The following is a 16,700-nucleotide window of genomic DNA, read 5'->3' as shown; positions in this document are numbered from 1 at the left end:
GTGCCGTGGAAAGGTGCGAAAACATGCACACAAGACACAGGCTGTTGGACAAAGTATCCCTCTCTTGTAGCGACGAAAGGTAAATTTTTGTTTACAAATTTGCCTTTGTGCACTGCTACAAAACAATATGCCCTGACGTTTTTCACAACATTTCTGTCACTTCATACTGTTTTGTTATTTCCAGAGACTCTTTGGAAGTCTTCCTTGGCGCACTCTTTTCAAACTGAGTTCCTTAATATCGTATCTTACGATAGTTTAAAATCAGTATGGAAGCATGTTTGTCACATGAGAAAGGTAGCATGAAAAAAGGGCTGGCAGGGGTAGCGACAAGAAAGCAAGAAATGAAGACAGCCAGAGTTCCCAGGCGGTCGCCGATCCGAATACTAACGTTGTTGCTTATCTTCGGTGGTCGGACAGGAACAGGTTTTTTTTAATGTAGTTAGTTTTTGGAATTTAGCGCTCCTACAAAACAGTAGGCTCTGACGCATTTCAAGAGCACATCTGTCGATTCGCAGTGTTTCGTTATTTTCAACGACTTCCTAGCACTCTTCCTCCGCGCTTTCTTGTTCAAACTGAGTTCATTACTGTAATTTCGCATCTTACGTTTAATACAGTAGTTTAAAATGCTTGTGGAAGCATCTTTGTCGCACCTGAGAGTTTGTATGAAAAGAGGGCTGGCAGGTGTAGTGACGTACAATCTAAAAAGAGAGAGGGAGCCAACAGCACCCGGTGTTCCCAGGCGGTCACCCATCCAAGTACTAACCGGGCCCGATGTTGCTTAACTTCGGTGATCGGACGAGAACCGGTGTATTCAACATGATATGGCCGTTGGCGTCCTTATACTGTAGCTGCACGGCAGAAGAAGGCTTCGCCTCTCCTCCTAACACACGCAATCGCTGTTTTCGGTGGCACATTTGACGCAAAGCACGTCCTTCCACCTCGAAGGCGACGCGCCGCCACGTGGGTCGGACGCACAACACAGCTGCTCGTTGCACCGCCTGTCATTCGTTTGGTTCGTGCGGCCTCCGACACTCGCGGGAGACGCACCTTGTTATCGTTATCCGGCGCAGGGCTTGCGCGCGGCCGGGCGGCTTGGGGACTGCGCGGGGTGTGGCAGTGTCGTGCTGGACCGAGGGAAGCGTTCTCACCTGCCTGACACGCGTCGCGCTTCCAGATATTTGCGTAATTCGCACGGTGCATTCTCGGCTGTCCCCTTCCGTCCCGACTTGTCCCGACTTTGCTCGACTGCCGCTCGCTGCCGCTCGGGTCGCGGTCCGTATGACAGCACAAGCACGAGAATCATCTGCGAGATGGGCGCGGGCCGAACCGGCGTGTCCGAGGCGCCGTGTGCGGCCGTTCGGAGCTACCAGAGCAGCTCTGTGCTGCGCCGTGCCGTGGAAAGGTGCGAAAACATGCACACAAGACACAGGCTGTTGGACAAAGTATCCCTCTCTTGTAGCGACGAAAGGTAAATTTTTGTTTACAAATTTGCCTTTGTGCACTGCTACAAAACAATATGCCCTGACGTTTTTCACAACATTTCTGTCACTTCATACTGTTTTGTTATTTCCAGAGACTCTTTGGAAGTCTTCCTTGGCGCACTCTTTTCAAACTGAGTTCCTTAATATCGTATCTTACGATAGTTTAAAATCAGTATGGAAGCATGTTTGTCACATGAGAAAGGTAGCATGAAAAAAGGGCTGGCAGGGGTAGCGACAAGAAAGCAAGAAATGAAGACAGCCAGAGTTCCCAGGCGGTCGCCGATCCGAATACTAACGTTGTTGCTTATCTTCGGTGGTCGGACAGGAACAGGTTTTTTTTAATGTAGTTAGTTTTTGGAATTTAGCGCTCCTACAAAACAGTAGGCTCTGACGCATTTCAAGAGCACATCTGTCGATTCGCAGTGTTTCGTTATTTTCAACGACTTCCTAGCACTCTTCCTCCGCGCTTTCTTGTTCAAACTGAGTTCATTACTGTAATTTCGCATCTTACGTTTAATACAGTAGTTTAAAATGCTTGTGGAAGCATCTTTGTCGCACCTGAGAGTTTGTATGAAAAGAGGGCTGGCAGGTGTAGTGACGTACAATCTAAAAAGAGAGAGGGAGCCAACAGCACCCGGTGTTCCCAGGCGGTCACCCATCCAAGTACTAACCGGGCCCGATGTTGCTTAACTTCGGTGATCGGACGAGAACCGGTGTATTCAACATGATATGGCCATTGGCGTCCTTATACTGTAGCTGCACGGCAGAAGAAGGCTTCGCCTCTCCTCCTAACACACGCAATCGCTGTTTTCGGTGGCACATTTGACGCAAAGCACGTCCTTCCACCTCGAAGGCGACGCGCCGCCACGTGGGTCGGACGCACAACACAGCTGCTCGTTGCACCGCCTGTCATTCGTTTGGTTCGTGCGGCCTCCGACACTCGCGGGAGACGCACCTTGTTATCGTTATCCGGCGCAGGGCTTGCGCGCGGCCGGGCGGCTTGGGGACTGCGCGGGGTGTGGCAGTGTCGTGCTGGACCGAGGGAAGCGTTCTCACCTGCCTGACACGCGTCGCGCTTCCAGATATTTGCGTAATTCGCACGGTGCATTCTCGGCTGTCCCCTTCCGTCCCGACTTGTCCCGACTTTGCTCGACTGCCGCTCGCTGCCGCTCGGGTCGCGGTCCGTATGACAGCACAAGCACGAGAATCATCTGCGAGATGGGCGCGGGCCGAACCGGCGTGTCCGAGGCGCCGTGTGCGGCCGTTCGGAGCTACCAGAGCAGCTCTGTGCTGCGCCGTGCCGTGGAAAGGTGCGAAAACATGCACACAAGACACAGGCTGTTGGACAAAGTATCCCTCTCTTGTAGCGACGAAAGGTAAATTTTTGTTTACAAATTTGCCTTTGTGCACTGCTACAAAACAATATGCCCTGACGTTTTTCACAACATTTCTGTCACTTCATACTGTTTTGTTATTTCCAGAGACTCTTTGGAAGTCTTCCTTGGCGCACTCTTTTCAAACTGAGTTCCTTAATATCGTATCTTACGATAGTTTAAAATCAGTATGGAAGCATGTTTGTCACATGAGAAAGGTAGCATGAAAAAAGGGCTGGCAGGGGTAGCGACAAGAAAGCAAGAAATGAAGACAGCCAGAGTTCCCAGGCGGTCGCCGATCCGAATACTAACGTTGTTGCTTATCTTCGGTGGTCGGACAGGAACAGGTTTTTTTTAATGTAGTTAGTTTTTGGAATTTAGCGCTCCTACAAAACAGTAGGCTCTGACGCATTTCAAGAGCACATCTGTCGATTCGCAGTGTTTCGTTATTTTCAACGACTTCCTAGCACTCTTCCTCCGCGCTTTCTTGTTCAAACTGAGTTCATTACTGTAATTTCGCATCTTACGTTTAATACAGTAGTTTAAAATGCTTGTGGAAGCATCTTTGTCGCACCTGAGAGTTTGTATGAAAAGAGGGCTGGCAGGTGTAGTGACGTACAATCTAAAAAGAGAGAGGGAGCCAACAGCACCCGGTGTTCCCAGGCGGTCACCCATCCAAGTACTAACCGGGCCCGATGTTGCTTAACTTCGGTGATCGGACGAGAACCGGTGTATTCAACATGATATGGCCGTTGGCGTCCTTATACTGTAGCTGCACGGCAGAAGAAGGCTTCGCCTCTCCTCCTAACACACGCAATCGCTGTTTTCGGTGGCACATTTGACGCAAAGCACGTCCTTCCACCTCGAAGGCGACGCGCCGCCACGTGGGTCGGACGCACAACACAGCTGCTCGTTGCACCGCCTGTCATTCGTTTGGTTCGTGCGGCCTCCGACACTCGCGGGAGACGCACCTTGTTATCGTTATCCGGCGCAGGGCTTGCGCGCGGCCGGGCGGCTTGGGGACTGCGCGGGGTGTGGCAGTGTCGTGCTGGACCGAGGGAAGCGTTCTCACCTGCCTGACACGCGTCGCGCTTCCAGATATTTGCGTAATTCGCACGGTGCATTCTCGGCTGTCCCCTTCCGTCCCGACTTGTCCCGACTTTGCTCGACTGCCGCTCGCTGCCGCTCGGGTCGCGGTCCGTATGACAGCACAAGCACGAGAATCATCTGCGAGATGGGCGCGGGCCGAACCGGCGTGTCCGAGGCGCCGTGTGCGGCCGTTCGGAGCTACCAGAGCAGCTCTGTGCTGCGCCGTGCCGTGGAAAGGTGCGAAAACATGCACACAAGACACAGGCTGTTGGACAAAGTATCCCTCTCTTGTAGCGACGAAAGGTAAATTTTTGTTTACAAATTTGCCTTTGTGCACTGCTACAAAACAATATGCCCTGACGTTTTTCACAACATTTCTGTCACTTCATACTGTTTTGTTATTTCCAGAGACTCTTTGGAAGTCTTCCTTGGCGCACTCTTTTCAAACTGAGTTCCTTAATATCGTATCTTACGATAGTTTAAAATCAGTATGGAAGCATGTTTGTCACATGAGAAAGGTAGCATGAAAAAAGGGCTGGCAGGGGTAGCGACAAGAAAGCAAGAAATGAAGACAGCCAGAGTTCCCAGGCGGTCGCCGATCCGAATACTAACGTTGTTGCTTATCTTCGGTGGTCGGACAGGAACAGGTTTTTTTTAATGTAGTTAGTTTTTGGAATTTAGCGCTCCTACAAAACAGTAGGCTCTGACGCATTTCAAGAGCACATCTGTCGATTCGCAGTGTTTCGTTATTTTCAACGACTTCCTAGCACTCTTCCTCCGCGCTTTCTTGTTCAAACTGAGTTCATTACTGTAATTTCGCATCTTACGTTTAATACAGTAGTTTAAAATGCTTGTGGAAGCATCTTTGTCGCACCTGAGAGTTTGTATGAAAAGAGGGCTGGCAGGTGTAGTGACGTACAATCTAAAAAGAGAGAGGGAGCCAACAGCACCCGGTGTTCCCAGGCGGTCACCCATCCAAGTACTAACCGGGCCCGATGTTGCTTAACTTCGGTGATCGGACGAGAACCGGTGTATTCAACATGATATGGCCATTGGCGTCCTTATACTGTAGCTGCACGGCAGAAGAAGGCTTCGCCTCTCCTCCTAACACACGCAATCGCTGTTTTCGGTGGCACATTTGACGCAAAGCACGTCCTTCCACCTCGAAGGCGACGCGCCGCCACGTGGGTCGGACGCACAACACAGCTGCTCGTTGCACCGCCTGTCATTCGTTTGGTTCGTGCGGCCTCCGACACTCGCGGGAGACGCACCTTGTTATCGTTATCCGGCGCAGGGCTTGCGCGCGGCCGGGCGGCTTGGGGACTGCGCGGGGTGTGGCAGTGTCGTGCTGGACCGAGGGAAGCGTTCTCACCTGCCTGACACGCGTCGCGCTTCCAGATATTTGCGTAATTCGCACGGTGCATTCTCGGCTGTCCCCTTCCGTCCCGACTTGTCCCGACTTTGCTCGACTGCCGCTCGCTGCCGCTCGGGTCGCGGTCCGTATGACAGCACAAGCACGAGAATCATCTGCGAGATGGGCGCGGGCCGAACCGGCGTGTCCGAGGCGCCGTGTGCGGCCGTTCGGAGCTACCAGAGCAGCTCTGTGCTGCGCCGTGCCGTGGAAAGGTGCGAAAACATGCACACAAGACACAGGCTGTTGGACAAAGTATCCCTCTCTTGTAGCGACGAAAGGTAAATTTTTGTTTACAAATTTGCCTTTGTGCACTGCTACAAAACAATATGCCCTGACGTTTTTCACAACATTTCTGTCACTTCATACTGTTTTGTTATTTCCAGAGACTCTTTGGAAGTCTTCCTTGGCGCACTCTTTTCAAACTGAGTTCCTTAATATCGTATCTTACGATAGTTTAAAATCAGTATGGAAGCATGTTTGTCACATGAGAAAGGTAGCATGAAAAAAGGGCTGGCAGGGGTAGCGACAAGAAAGCAAGAAATGAAGACAGCCAGAGTTCCCAGGCGGTCGCCGATCCGAATACTAACGTTGTTGCTTATCTTCGGTGGTCGGACAGGAACAGGTTTTTTTTAATGTAGTTAGTTTTTGGAATTTAGCGCTCCTACAAAACAGTAGGCTCTGACGCATTTCAAGAGCACATCTGTCGATTCGCAGTGTTTCGTTATTTTCAACGACTTCCTAGCACTCTTCCTCCGCGCTTTCTTGTTCAAACTGAGTTCATTACTGTAATTTCGCATCTTACGTTTAATACAGTAGTTTAAAATGCTTGTGGAAGCATCTTTGTCGCACCTGAGAGTTTGTATGAAAAGAGGGCTGGCAGGTGTAGTGACGTACAATCTAAAAAGAGAGAGGGAGCCAACAGCACCCGGTGTTCCCAGGCGGTCACCCATCCAAGTACTAACCGGGCCCGATGTTGCTTAACTTCGGTGATCGGACGAGAACCGGTGTATTCAACATGATATGGCCGTTGGCGTCCTTATACTGTAGCTGCACGGCAGAAGAAGGCTTCGCCTCTCCTCCTAACACACGCAATCGCTGTTTTCGGTGGCACATTTGACGCAAAGCACGTCCTTCCACCTCGAAGGCGACGCGCCGCCACGTGGGTCGGACGCACAACACAGCTGCTCGTTGCACCGCCTGTCATTCGTTTGGTTCGTGCGGCCTCCGACACTCGCGGGAGACGCACCTTGTTATCGTTATCCGGCGCAGGGCTTGCGCGCGGCCGGGCGGCTTGGGGACTGCGCGGGGTGTGGCAGTGTCGTGCTGGACCGAGGGAAGCGTTCTCACCTGCCTGACACGCGTCGCGCTTCCAGATATTTGCGTAATTCGCACGGTGCATTCTCGGCTGTCCCCTTCCGTCCCGACTTGTCCCGACTTTGCTCGACTGCCGCTCGCTGCCGCTCGGGTCGCGGTCCGTATGACAGCACAAGCACGAGAATCATCTGCGAGATGGGCGCGGGCCGAACCGGCGTGTCCGAGGCGCCGTGTGCGGCCGTTCGGAGCTACCAGAGCAGCTCTGTGCTGCGCCGTGCCGTGGAAAGGTGCGAAAACATGCACACAAGACACAGGCTGTTGGACAAAGTATCCCTCTCTTGTAGCGACGAAAGGTAAATTTTTGTTTACAAATTTGCCTTTGTGCACTGCTACAAAACAATATGCCCTGACGTTTTTCACAACATTTCTGTCACTTCATACTGTTTTGTTATTTCCAGAGACTCTTTGGAAGTCTTCCTTGGCGCACTCTTTTCAAACTGAGTTCCTTAATATCGTATCTTACGATAGTTTAAAATCAGTATGGAAGCATGTTTGTCACATGAGAAAGGTAGCATGAAAAAAGGGCTGGCAGGGGTAGCGACAAGAAAGCAAGAAATGAAGACAGCCAGAGTTCCCAGGCGGTCGCCGATCCGAATACTAACGTTGTTGCTTATCTTCGGTGGTCGGACAGGAACAGGTTTTTTTTAATGTAGTTAGTTTTTGGAATTTAGCGCTCCTACAAAACAGTAGGCTCTGACGCATTTCAAGAGCACATCTGTCGATTCGCAGTGTTTCGTTATTTTCAACGACTTCCTAGCACTCTTCCTCCGCGCTTTCTTGTTCAAACTGAGTTCATTACTGTAATTTCGCATCTTACGTTTAATACAGTAGTTTAAAATGCTTGTGGAAGCATCTTTGTCGCACCTGAGAGTTTGTATGAAAAGAGGGCTGGCAGGTGTAGTGACGTACAATCTAAAAAGAGAGAGGGAGCCAACAGCACCCGGTGTTCCCAGGCGGTCACCCATCCAAGTACTAACCGGGCCCGATGTTGCTTAACTTCGGTGATCGGACGAGAACCGGTGTATTCAACATGATATGGCCGTTGGCGTCCTTATACTGTAGCTGCACGGCAGAAGAAGGCTTCGCCTCTCCTCCTAACACACGCAATCGCTGTTTTCGGTGGCACATTTGACGCAAAGCACGTCCTTCCACCTCGAAGGCGACGCGCCGCCACGTGGGTCGGACGCACAACACAGCTGCTCGTTGCACCGCCTGTCATTCGTTTGGTGCGTGCGGCCTCCGACACTCGCGGGAGACGCACCTTGTTCTTGTTATCCGGCGCAGGGCATGCGCGCGGCCGGGCGGCGGGGGGACTGCGCGGGGTGTGGCAGTGTCCTGCTGGACCGACGGAAGCTTCCTCACCTGCCCGACACACGCCGCGATTCCAGATATTTGCGTAATTCGCTCGCCTGTCCCCTCCCCTTCCGTCCCGACTTGTCCCGACTTTGCTCGACTGCCGCTCGCTGCCGCTCGGGTCGCGGTCCATATGGCTGCACAAGCACGAGAAACATCTGCGAGATGGACGCGGGCCGAACCGGCGTGTCTGAGGCGCCGTGTGCGGCCGTTCGGAGCTACTAGAGCAGCGCCGTGCCGTGGAAAGGTGCGAGAACACGGACACGAGAGACAGGCGGTTCGACAAAGCATCCATCTCCTCTAGCGGCGAAAGATAAATTTTTGTTTACAAATTTGCACTTGAACACTGCTACAAAACTATAAGCCCTGGTGTATTTCAGAACATCCCTGTCGCTTCATACTCTTGTTATTTCTAGAGACACTTTGGAAAAGAGGGCTGGCACGGGTAGCGAAAAAAAAAAGCAAAAAATGAAGACAGCCAGAGTTCCCAGGCGGTCACCGATCCGAATACTAAAGTTGTTGCTTATCGTCGGTGATCGGGCGAGAACAGTTGATTTTTTTTTTAATTTTTTATTTATTTAGTTAGTTTTTGGAATTTATCGCTCTTACAAAACAGTAGGCTCTGACGCACTTCAAGAGCACATCTGTCGATTCGCAGTGTTTCGTTACTTTCAAGGTGTTCTAGCACTCTTCCTTCGCGCATTCTTGCTCAAACTGAATTTATTACTGTAATTTCGTATCTTACGTTTAATACAGTAGTTTAAAATGCTCGAGGAAGCATCTTTGTCACACCTGAGAGTTAGTATGAAAAGAGGGCTGGCCGGTGTAGCGAGGTAAAAAGGAAAAAATGAGAGGGAGCCAACAGCACCCGGTGTTCCCAGGCGGTCACCCATCCAAGTACTAACCGGGCCCTATGTTGCTTAACTTCGGTGATCGGACGAGAACCGGTGTATTCAACATGGTATGGCCGTTGGCGTCCTTATACTGTATCCGCACAGCAGAAGAAGGCTTCGCCTCTCCTCCCAACACACGCAATCGCCGTTTTTCGGTGGCACATTTGACGCAAAGCACGTCCTTCCACCTCGAAGGCGACGCGCAGTGCGGCGCGCCGCCACGTGGGTCGGACGCACAACACAGCTGCTCGTTGCACCGCCTGTCATTCGTTTGGTGCGTGCGGCCTCCGACACTCGCGGGAGACGCACCTTGTTCTTGTTATCCGGCGCAGGGCATGCGCGCGGCCGGGCGGCGGGGGGACTGCGCGGGGTGTGGCAGTGTCCTGCTGGACCGACGGAAGCTTCCTCACCTGCCCGACACACGCCGCGATTCCAGATATTTGCGTAATTCGCTCGCCTGTCCCCTCCCCTTCCGTCCCGACTTGTCCCGACTTTGCTCGACTGCCGCTCGCTGCCGCTCGGGTCGCGGTCCATATGGCTGCACAAGCACGAGAAACATCTGCGAGATGGACGCGGGCCGAACCGGCGTGTCTGAGGCGCCGTGTGCGGCCGTTCGGAGCTACTAGAGCAGCGCCGTGCCGTGGAAAGGTGCGAGAACACGGACACGAGAGACAGGCGGTTCGACAAAGCATCCATCTCCTCTAGCGGCGAAAGATAAATTTTTGTTTACAAATTTGCACTTGAACACTGCTACAAAACTATAAGCCCTGGTGTATTTCAGAACATCCCTGTCGCTTCATACTCTTGTTATTTCTAGAGACACTTTGGAAAAGAGGGCTGGCACGGGTAGCGAAAAAAAAAAGCAAAAAATGAAGACAGCCAGAGTTCCCAGGCGGTCACCGATCCGAATACTAAAGTTGTTGCTTATCGTCGGTGATCGGGCGAGAACAGTTGATTTTTTTTTTAATTTTTTATTTATTTAGTTAGTTTTTGGAATTTATCGCTCTTACAAAACAGTAGGCTCTGACGCACTTCAAGAGCACATCTGTCGATTCGCAGTGTTTCGTTACTTTCAAGGTGTTCTAGCACTCTTCCTTCGCGCATTCTTGCTCAAACTGAATTTATTACTGTAATTTCGTATCTTACGTTTAATACAGTAGTTTAAAATGCTCGAGGAAGCATCTTTGTCACACCTGAGAGTTAGTATGAAAAGAGGGCTGGCCGGTGTAGCGAGGTAAAAAGGAAAAAATGAGAGGGAGCCAACAGCACCCGGTGTTCCCAGGCGGTCACCCATCCAAGTACTAACCGGGCCCTATGTTGCTTAACTTCGGTGATCGGACGAGAACCGGTGTATTCAACATGGTATGGCCGTTGGCGTCCTTATACTGTATCCGCACAGCAGAAGAAGGCTTCGCCTCTCCTCCCAACACACGCAATCGCCGTTTTTCGGTGGCACATTTGACGCAAAGCACGTCCTTCCACCTCGAAGGCGACGCGCAGTGCGGCGCGCCGCCACGTGGGTCGGACGCACAACACAGCTGCTCGTTGCACCGCCTGTCATTCGTTTGGTGCGTGCGGCCTCCGACACTCGCGGGAGACGCACCTTGTTCTTGTTATCCGGCGCAGGGCATGCGCGCGGCCGGGCGGCGGGGGGACTGCGCGGGGTGTGGCAGTGTCCTGCTGGACCGACGGAAGCTTCCTCACCTGCCCGACACACGCCGCGATTCCAGATATTTGCGTAATTCGCTCGCCTGTCCCCTCCCCTTCCGTCCCGACTTGTCCCGACTTTGCTCGACTGCCGCTCGCTGCCGCTCGGGTCGCGGTCCATATGGCTGCACAAGCACGAGAAACATCTGCGAGATGGACGCGGGCCGAACCGGCGTGTCTGAGGCGCCGTGTGCGGCCGTTCGGAGCTACTAGAGCAGCGCCGTGCCGTGGAAAGGTGCGAGAACACGGACACGAGAGACAGGCGGTTCGACAAAGCATCCATCTCCTCTAGCGGCGAAAGATAAATTTTTGTTTACAAATTTGCACTTGAACACTGCTACAAAACTATAAGCCCTGGTGTATTTCAGAACATCCCTGTCGCTTCATACTCTTGTTATTTCTAGAGACACTTTGGAAAAGAGGGCTGGCACGGGTAGCGAAAAAAAAAAGCAAAAAATGAAGACAGCCAGAGTTCCCAGGCGGTCACCGATCCGAATACTAAAGTTGTTGCTTATCGTCGGTGATCGGGCGAGAACAGTTGATTTTTTTTTTAATTTTTTATTTATTTAGTTAGTTTTTGGAATTTATCGCTCTTACAAAACAGTAGGCTCTGACGCACTTCAAGAGCACATCTGTCGATTCGCAGTGTTTCGTTACTTTCAAGGTGTTCTAGCACTCTTCCTTCGCGCATTCTTGCTCAAACTGAATTTATTACTGTAATTTCGTATCTTACGTTTAATACAGTAGTTTAAAATGCTCGAGGAAGCATCTTTGTCACACCTGAGAGTTAGTATGAAAAGAGGGCTGGCCGGTGTAGCGAGGTAAAAAGGAAAAAATGAGAGGGAGCCAACAGCACCCGGTGTTCCCAGGCGGTCACCCATCCAAGTACTAACCGGGCCCGATGTTGCTTAACTTCGGTGATCGGACGAGAACCGGTGTATTCAACATGGTATGGCCGTTGGCGTCCTTATACTGTATCCGCACAGCAGAAGAAGGCTTCGCCTCTCCTCCCAACACACGCAATCGCCGTTTTTCGGTGGCACATTTGACGCAAAGCACGTCCTTCCACCTCGAAGGCGACGCGCAGTGCGGCGCGCCGCCACGTGGGTCGGACGCACAACACAGCTGCTCGTTGCACCGCCTGTCATTCGTTTGGTGCGTGCGGCCTCCGACACTCGCGGGAGACGCACCTTGTTCTTGTTATCCGGCGCAGGGCATGCGCGCGGCCGGGCGGCGGGGGGACTGCGCGGGGTGTGGCAGTGTCCTGCTGGACCGACGGAAGCTTCCTCACCTGCCCGACACACGCCGCGATTCCAGATATTTGCGTAATTCGCTCGCCTGTCCCCTCCCCTTCCGTCCCGACTTGTCCCGACTTTGCTCGACTGCCGCTCGCTGCCGCTCGGGTCGCGGTCCATATGGCTGCACAAGCACGAGAAACATCTGCGAGATGGACGCGGGCCGAACCGGCGTGTCTGAGGCGCCGTGTGCGGCCGTTCGGAGCTACTAGAGCAGCGCCGTGCCGTGGAAAGGTGCGAGAACACGGACACGAGAGACAGGCGGTTCGACAAAGCATCCATCTCCTCTAGCGGCGAAAGATAAATTTTTGTTTACAAATTTGCACTTGAACACTGCTACAAAACTATAAGCCCTGGTGTATTTCAGAACATCCCTGTCGCTTCATACTCTTGTTATTTCTAGAGACACTTTGGAAAAGAGGGCTGGCACGGGTAGCGAAAAAAAAAAGCAAAAAATGAAGACAGCCAGAGTTCCCAGGCGGTCACCGATCCGAATACTAAAGTTGTTGCTTATCGTCGGTGATCGGGCGAGAACAGTTGATTTTTTTTTTAATTTTTTATTTATTTAGTTAGTTTTTGGAATTTATCGCTCTTACAAAACAGTAGGCTCTGACGCACTTCAAGAGCACATCTGTCGATTCGCAGTGTTTCGTTACTTTCAAGGTGTTCTAGCACTCTTCCTTCGCGCATTCTTGCTCAAACTGAATTTATTACTGTAATTTCGTATCTTACGTTTAATACAGTAGTTTAAAATGCTCGAGGAAGCATCTTTGTCACACCTGAGAGTTAGTATGAAAAGAGGGCTGGCCGGTGTAGCGAGGTAAAAAGGAAAAAATGAGAGGGAGCCAACAGCACCCGGTGTTCCCAGGCGGTCACCCATCCAAGTACTAACCGGGCCCGATGTTGCTTAACTTCGGTGATCGGACGAGAACCGGTGTATTCAACATGGTATGGCCGTTGGCGTCCTTATACTGTATCCGCACAGCAGAAGAAGGCTTCGCCTCTCCTCCCAACACACGCAATCGCCGTTTTTCGGTGGCACATTTGACGCAAAGCACGTCCTTCCACCTCGAAGGCGACGCGCAGTGCGGCGCGCCGCCACGTGGGTCGGACGCACAACACAGCTGCTCGTTGCACCGCCTGTCATTCGTTTGGTGCGTGCGGCCTCCGACACTCGCGGGAGACGCACCTTGTTCTTGTTATCCGGCGCAGGGCATGCGCGCGGCCGGGCGGCGGGGGGACTGCGCGGGGTGTGGCAGTGTCCTGCTGGACCGACGGAAGCTTCCTCACCTGCCCGACACACGCCGCGATTCCAGATATTTGCGTAATTCGCTCGCCTGTCCCCTCCCCTTCCGTCCCGACTTGTCCCGACTTTGCTCGACTGCCGCTCGCTGCCGCTCGGGTCGCGGTCCATATGGCTGCACAAGCACGAGAAACATCTGCGAGATGGACGCGGGCCGAACCGGCGTGTCTGAGGCGCCGTGTGCGGCCGTTCGGAGCTACTAGAGCAGCGCCGTGCCGTGGAAAGGTGCGAGAACACGGACACGAGAGACAGGCGGTTCGACAAAGCATCCATCTCCTCTAGCGGCGAAAGATAAATTTTTGTTTACAAATTTGCACTTGAACACTGCTACAAAACTATAAGCCCTGGTGTATTTCAGAACATCCCTGTCGCTTCATACTCTTGTTATTTCTAGAGACACTTTGGAAAAGAGGGCTGGCACGGGTAGCGAAAAAAAAAAGCAAAAAATGAAGACAGCCAGAGTTCCCAGGCGGTCACCGATCCGAATACTAAAGTTGTTGCTTATCGTCGGTGATCGGGCGAGAACAGTTGATTTTTTTTTTAATTTTTTATTTATTTAGTTAGTTTTTGGAATTTATCGCTCTTACAAAACAGTAGGCTCTGACGCACTTCAAGAGCACATCTGTCGATTCGCAGTGTTTCGTTACTTTCAAGGTGTTCTAGCACTCTTCCTTCGCGCATTCTTGCTCAAACTGAATTTATTACTGTAATTTCGTATCTTACGTTTAATACAGTAGTTTAAAATGCTCGAGGAAGCATCTTTGTCACACCTGAGAGTTAGTATGAAAAGAGGGCTGGCCGGTGTAGCGAGGTAAAAAGGAAAAAATGAGAGGGAGCCAACAGCACCCGGTGTTCCCAGGCGGTCACCCATCCAAGTACTAACCGGGCCCGATGTTGCTTAACTTCGGTGATCGGACGAGAACCGGTGTATTCAACATGGTATGGCCGTTGGCGTCCTTATACTGTATCCGCACAGCAGAAGAAGGCTTCGCCTCTCCTCCCAACACACGCAATCGCCGTTTTTCGGTGGCACATTTGACGCAAAGCACGTCCTTCCACCTCGAAGGCGACGCGCAGTGCGGCGCGCCGCCACGTGGGTCGGACGCACAACACAGCTGCTCGTTGCACCGCCTGTCATTCGTTTGGTGCGTGCGGCCTCCGACACTCGCGGGAGACGCACCTTGTTCTTGTTATCCGGCGCAGGGCATGCGCGCGGCCGGGCGGCGGGGGGACTGCGCGGGGTGTGGCAGTGTCCTGCTGGACCGACGGAAGCTTCCTCACCTGCCCGACACACGCCGCGATTCCAGATATTTGCGTAATTCGCTCGCCTGTCCCCTCCCCTTCCGTCCCGACTTGTCCCGACTTTGCTCGACTGCCGCTCGCTGCCGCTCGGGTCGCGGTCCATATGGCTGCACAAGCACGAGAAACATCTGCGAGATGGACGCGGGCCGAACCGGCGTGTCTGAGGCGCCGTGTGCGGCCGTTCGGAGCTACTAGAGCAGCGCCGTGCCGTGGAAAGGTGCGAGAACACGGACACGAGAGACAGGCGGTTCGACAAAGCATCCATCTCCTCTAGCGGCGAAAGATAAATTTTTGTTTACAAATTTGCACTTGAACACTGCTACAAAACTATAAGCCCTGGTGTATTTCAGAACATCCCTGTCGCTTCATACTCTTGTTATTTCTAGAGACACTTTGGAAAAGAGGGCTGGCACGGGTAGCGAAAAAAAAAAAGCAAAAAATGAAGACAGCCAGAGTTCCCAGGCGGTCACCGATCCGAATACTAAAGTTGTTGCTTATCGTCGGTGATCGGGCGAGAACAGTTGATTTTTTTTTTAATTTTTTATTTATTTAGTTAGTTTTTGGAATTTATCGCTCTTACAAAACAGTAGGCTCTGACGCACTTCAAGAGCACATCTGTCGATTCGCAGTGTTTCGTTACTTTCAAGGTGTTCTAGCACTCTTCCTTCGCGCATTCTTGCTCAAACTGAATTTATTACTGTAATTTCGTATCTTACGTTTAATACAGTAGTTTAAAATGCTCGAGGAAGCATCTTTGTCACACCTGAGAGTTAGTATGAAAAGAGGGCTGGCCGGTGTAGCGAGGTAAAAAGGAAAAAATGAGAGGGAGCCAACAGCACCCGGTGTTCCCAGGCGGTCACCCATCCAAGTACTAACCGGGCCCTATGTTGCTTAACTTCGGTGATCGGACGAGAACCGGTGTATTCAACATGGTATGGCCGTTGGCGTCCTTATACTGTATCCGCACAGCAGAAGAAGGCTTCGCCTCTCCTCCCAACACACGCAATCGCCGTTTTTCGGTGGCACATTTGACGCAAAGCACGTCCTTCCACCTCGAAGGCGACGCGCAGTGCGGCGCGCCGCCACGTGGGTCGGACGCACAACACAGCTGCTCGTTGCACCGCCTGTCATTCGTTTGGTGCGTGCGGCCTCCGACACTCGCGGGAGACGCACCTTGTTCTTGTTATCCGGCGCAGGGCATGCGCGCGGCCGGGCGGCGGGGGGACTGCGCGGGGTGTGGCAGTGTCCTGCTGGACCGACGGAAGCTTCCTCACCTGCCCGACACACGCCGCGATTCCAGATATTTGCGTAATTCGCTCGCCTGTCCCCTCCCCTTCCGTCCCGACTTGTCCCGACTTTGCTCGACTGCCGCTCGCTGCCGCTCGGGTCGCGGTCCATATGGCTGCACAAGCACGAGAAACATCTGCGAGATGGACGCGGGCCGAACCGGCGTGTCTGAGGCGCCGTGTGCGGCCGTTCGGAGCTACTAGAGCAGCGCCGTGCCGTGGAAAGGTGCGAGAACACGGACACGAGAGACAGGCGGTTCGACAAAGCATCCATCTCCTCTAGCGGCGAAAGATAAATTTTTGTTTACAAATTTGCACTTGAACACTGCTACAAAACTATAAGCCCTGGTGTATTTCAGAACATCCCTGTCGCTTCATACTCTTGTTATTTCTAGAGACACTTTGGAAAAGAGGGCTGGCACGGGTAGCGAAAAAAAAAAGCAAAAAATGAAGACAGCCAGAGTTCCCAGGCGGTCACCGATCCGAATACTAAAGTTGTTGCTTATCGTCGGTGATCGGGCGAGAACAGTTGATTTTTTTTTTAATTTTTTATTTATTTAGTTAGTTTTTGGAATTTATCGCTCTTACAAAACAGTAGGCTCTGACGCACTTCAAGAGCACATCTGTCGATTCGCAGTGTTTCGTTACTTTCAAGGTGTTCTAGCACTCTTCCTTCGCGCATTCTTGCTCAAACTGAATTTATTACTGTAATTTCGTATCTTACGTTTAATACAGTAGTTTAAAATGCTCGAGGAAGCATCTTTGTCACACCTGAGAGTTAGTATGAAAAGAGGGCTGGCCGGTGTAGCGAGGTAAAAAGGAAAAAATGA

At 52.0% G+C, this 16,700-nt stretch overlaps 12 non-coding genes across 12 annotated transcripts; all 12 read right to left on the bottom strand.

The window, feature by feature from the left end:
• Window positions 1-714: 714 nt before the first annotated feature.
• Window positions 715-833, bottom strand: LOC126331514 (5S ribosomal RNA). The gene has a single exon (XR_007563312.1). It is a non-coding gene; the product is annotated as a 5S ribosomal RNA (ribosomal RNA).
• Window positions 834-2,103: 1,270 nt separating this feature from the next.
• Window positions 2,104-2,222, bottom strand: LOC126331517 (5S ribosomal RNA). Its single transcript, XR_007563315.1, has one exon. It is a non-coding gene; the product is annotated as a 5S ribosomal RNA (ribosomal RNA).
• Window positions 2,223-3,492: 1,270 nt separating this feature from the next.
• Window positions 3,493-3,611, bottom strand: LOC126331513 (5S ribosomal RNA). Its single transcript, XR_007563311.1, has one exon. It is a non-coding gene; the product is annotated as a 5S ribosomal RNA (ribosomal RNA).
• A 1,270-nt stretch (window positions 3,612-4,881) lies between these two features.
• On the bottom strand, window positions 4,882-5,000 carry LOC126331516 (5S ribosomal RNA). Its single transcript, XR_007563314.1, has one exon. It is a non-coding gene; the product is annotated as a 5S ribosomal RNA (ribosomal RNA).
• A 1,270-nt stretch (window positions 5,001-6,270) lies between these two features.
• LOC126331512 (5S ribosomal RNA) lies at window positions 6,271-6,389 on the bottom strand. The gene has a single exon (XR_007563310.1). It is a non-coding gene; the product is annotated as a 5S ribosomal RNA (ribosomal RNA).
• Window positions 6,390-7,659: 1,270 nt separating this feature from the next.
• On the bottom strand, window positions 7,660-7,778 carry LOC126331511 (5S ribosomal RNA). The gene has a single exon (XR_007563309.1). It is a non-coding gene; the product is annotated as a 5S ribosomal RNA (ribosomal RNA).
• Window positions 7,779-8,940: 1,162 nt separating this feature from the next.
• LOC126331529 (5S ribosomal RNA) lies at window positions 8,941-9,059 on the bottom strand. The gene has a single exon (XR_007563325.1). It is a non-coding gene; the product is annotated as a 5S ribosomal RNA (ribosomal RNA).
• A 1,175-nt stretch (window positions 9,060-10,234) lies between these two features.
• LOC126331528 (5S ribosomal RNA) lies at window positions 10,235-10,353 on the bottom strand. The gene has a single exon (XR_007563324.1). It is a non-coding gene; the product is annotated as a 5S ribosomal RNA (ribosomal RNA).
• Window positions 10,354-11,528: 1,175 nt separating this feature from the next.
• On the bottom strand, window positions 11,529-11,647 carry LOC126331489 (5S ribosomal RNA). The gene has a single exon (XR_007563288.1). It is a non-coding gene; the product is annotated as a 5S ribosomal RNA (ribosomal RNA).
• Window positions 11,648-12,822: 1,175 nt separating this feature from the next.
• Window positions 12,823-12,941, bottom strand: LOC126331488 (5S ribosomal RNA). Its single transcript, XR_007563287.1, has one exon. It is a non-coding gene; the product is annotated as a 5S ribosomal RNA (ribosomal RNA).
• A 1,175-nt stretch (window positions 12,942-14,116) lies between these two features.
• On the bottom strand, window positions 14,117-14,235 carry LOC126331487 (5S ribosomal RNA). The gene has a single exon (XR_007563286.1). It is a non-coding gene; the product is annotated as a 5S ribosomal RNA (ribosomal RNA).
• Window positions 14,236-15,411: 1,176 nt separating this feature from the next.
• LOC126331527 (5S ribosomal RNA) lies at window positions 15,412-15,530 on the bottom strand. Its single transcript, XR_007563323.1, has one exon. It is a non-coding gene; the product is annotated as a 5S ribosomal RNA (ribosomal RNA).
• Window positions 15,531-16,700: the final 1,170 nt, after the last annotated feature.

This window comes from Schistocerca gregaria, unplaced genomic scaffold (genome assembly GCF_023897955.1).
Source record: "Schistocerca gregaria isolate iqSchGreg1 unplaced genomic scaffold, iqSchGreg1.2 ptg001374l, whole genome shotgun sequence".
Taxonomy (NCBI): domain Eukaryota; kingdom Metazoa; phylum Arthropoda; class Insecta; order Orthoptera; family Acrididae; genus Schistocerca; species Schistocerca gregaria.
The sequence above is the reverse complement of the archived record's forward strand: the minus strand, read 5'-3'. Positions and strand labels throughout refer to the sequence as shown.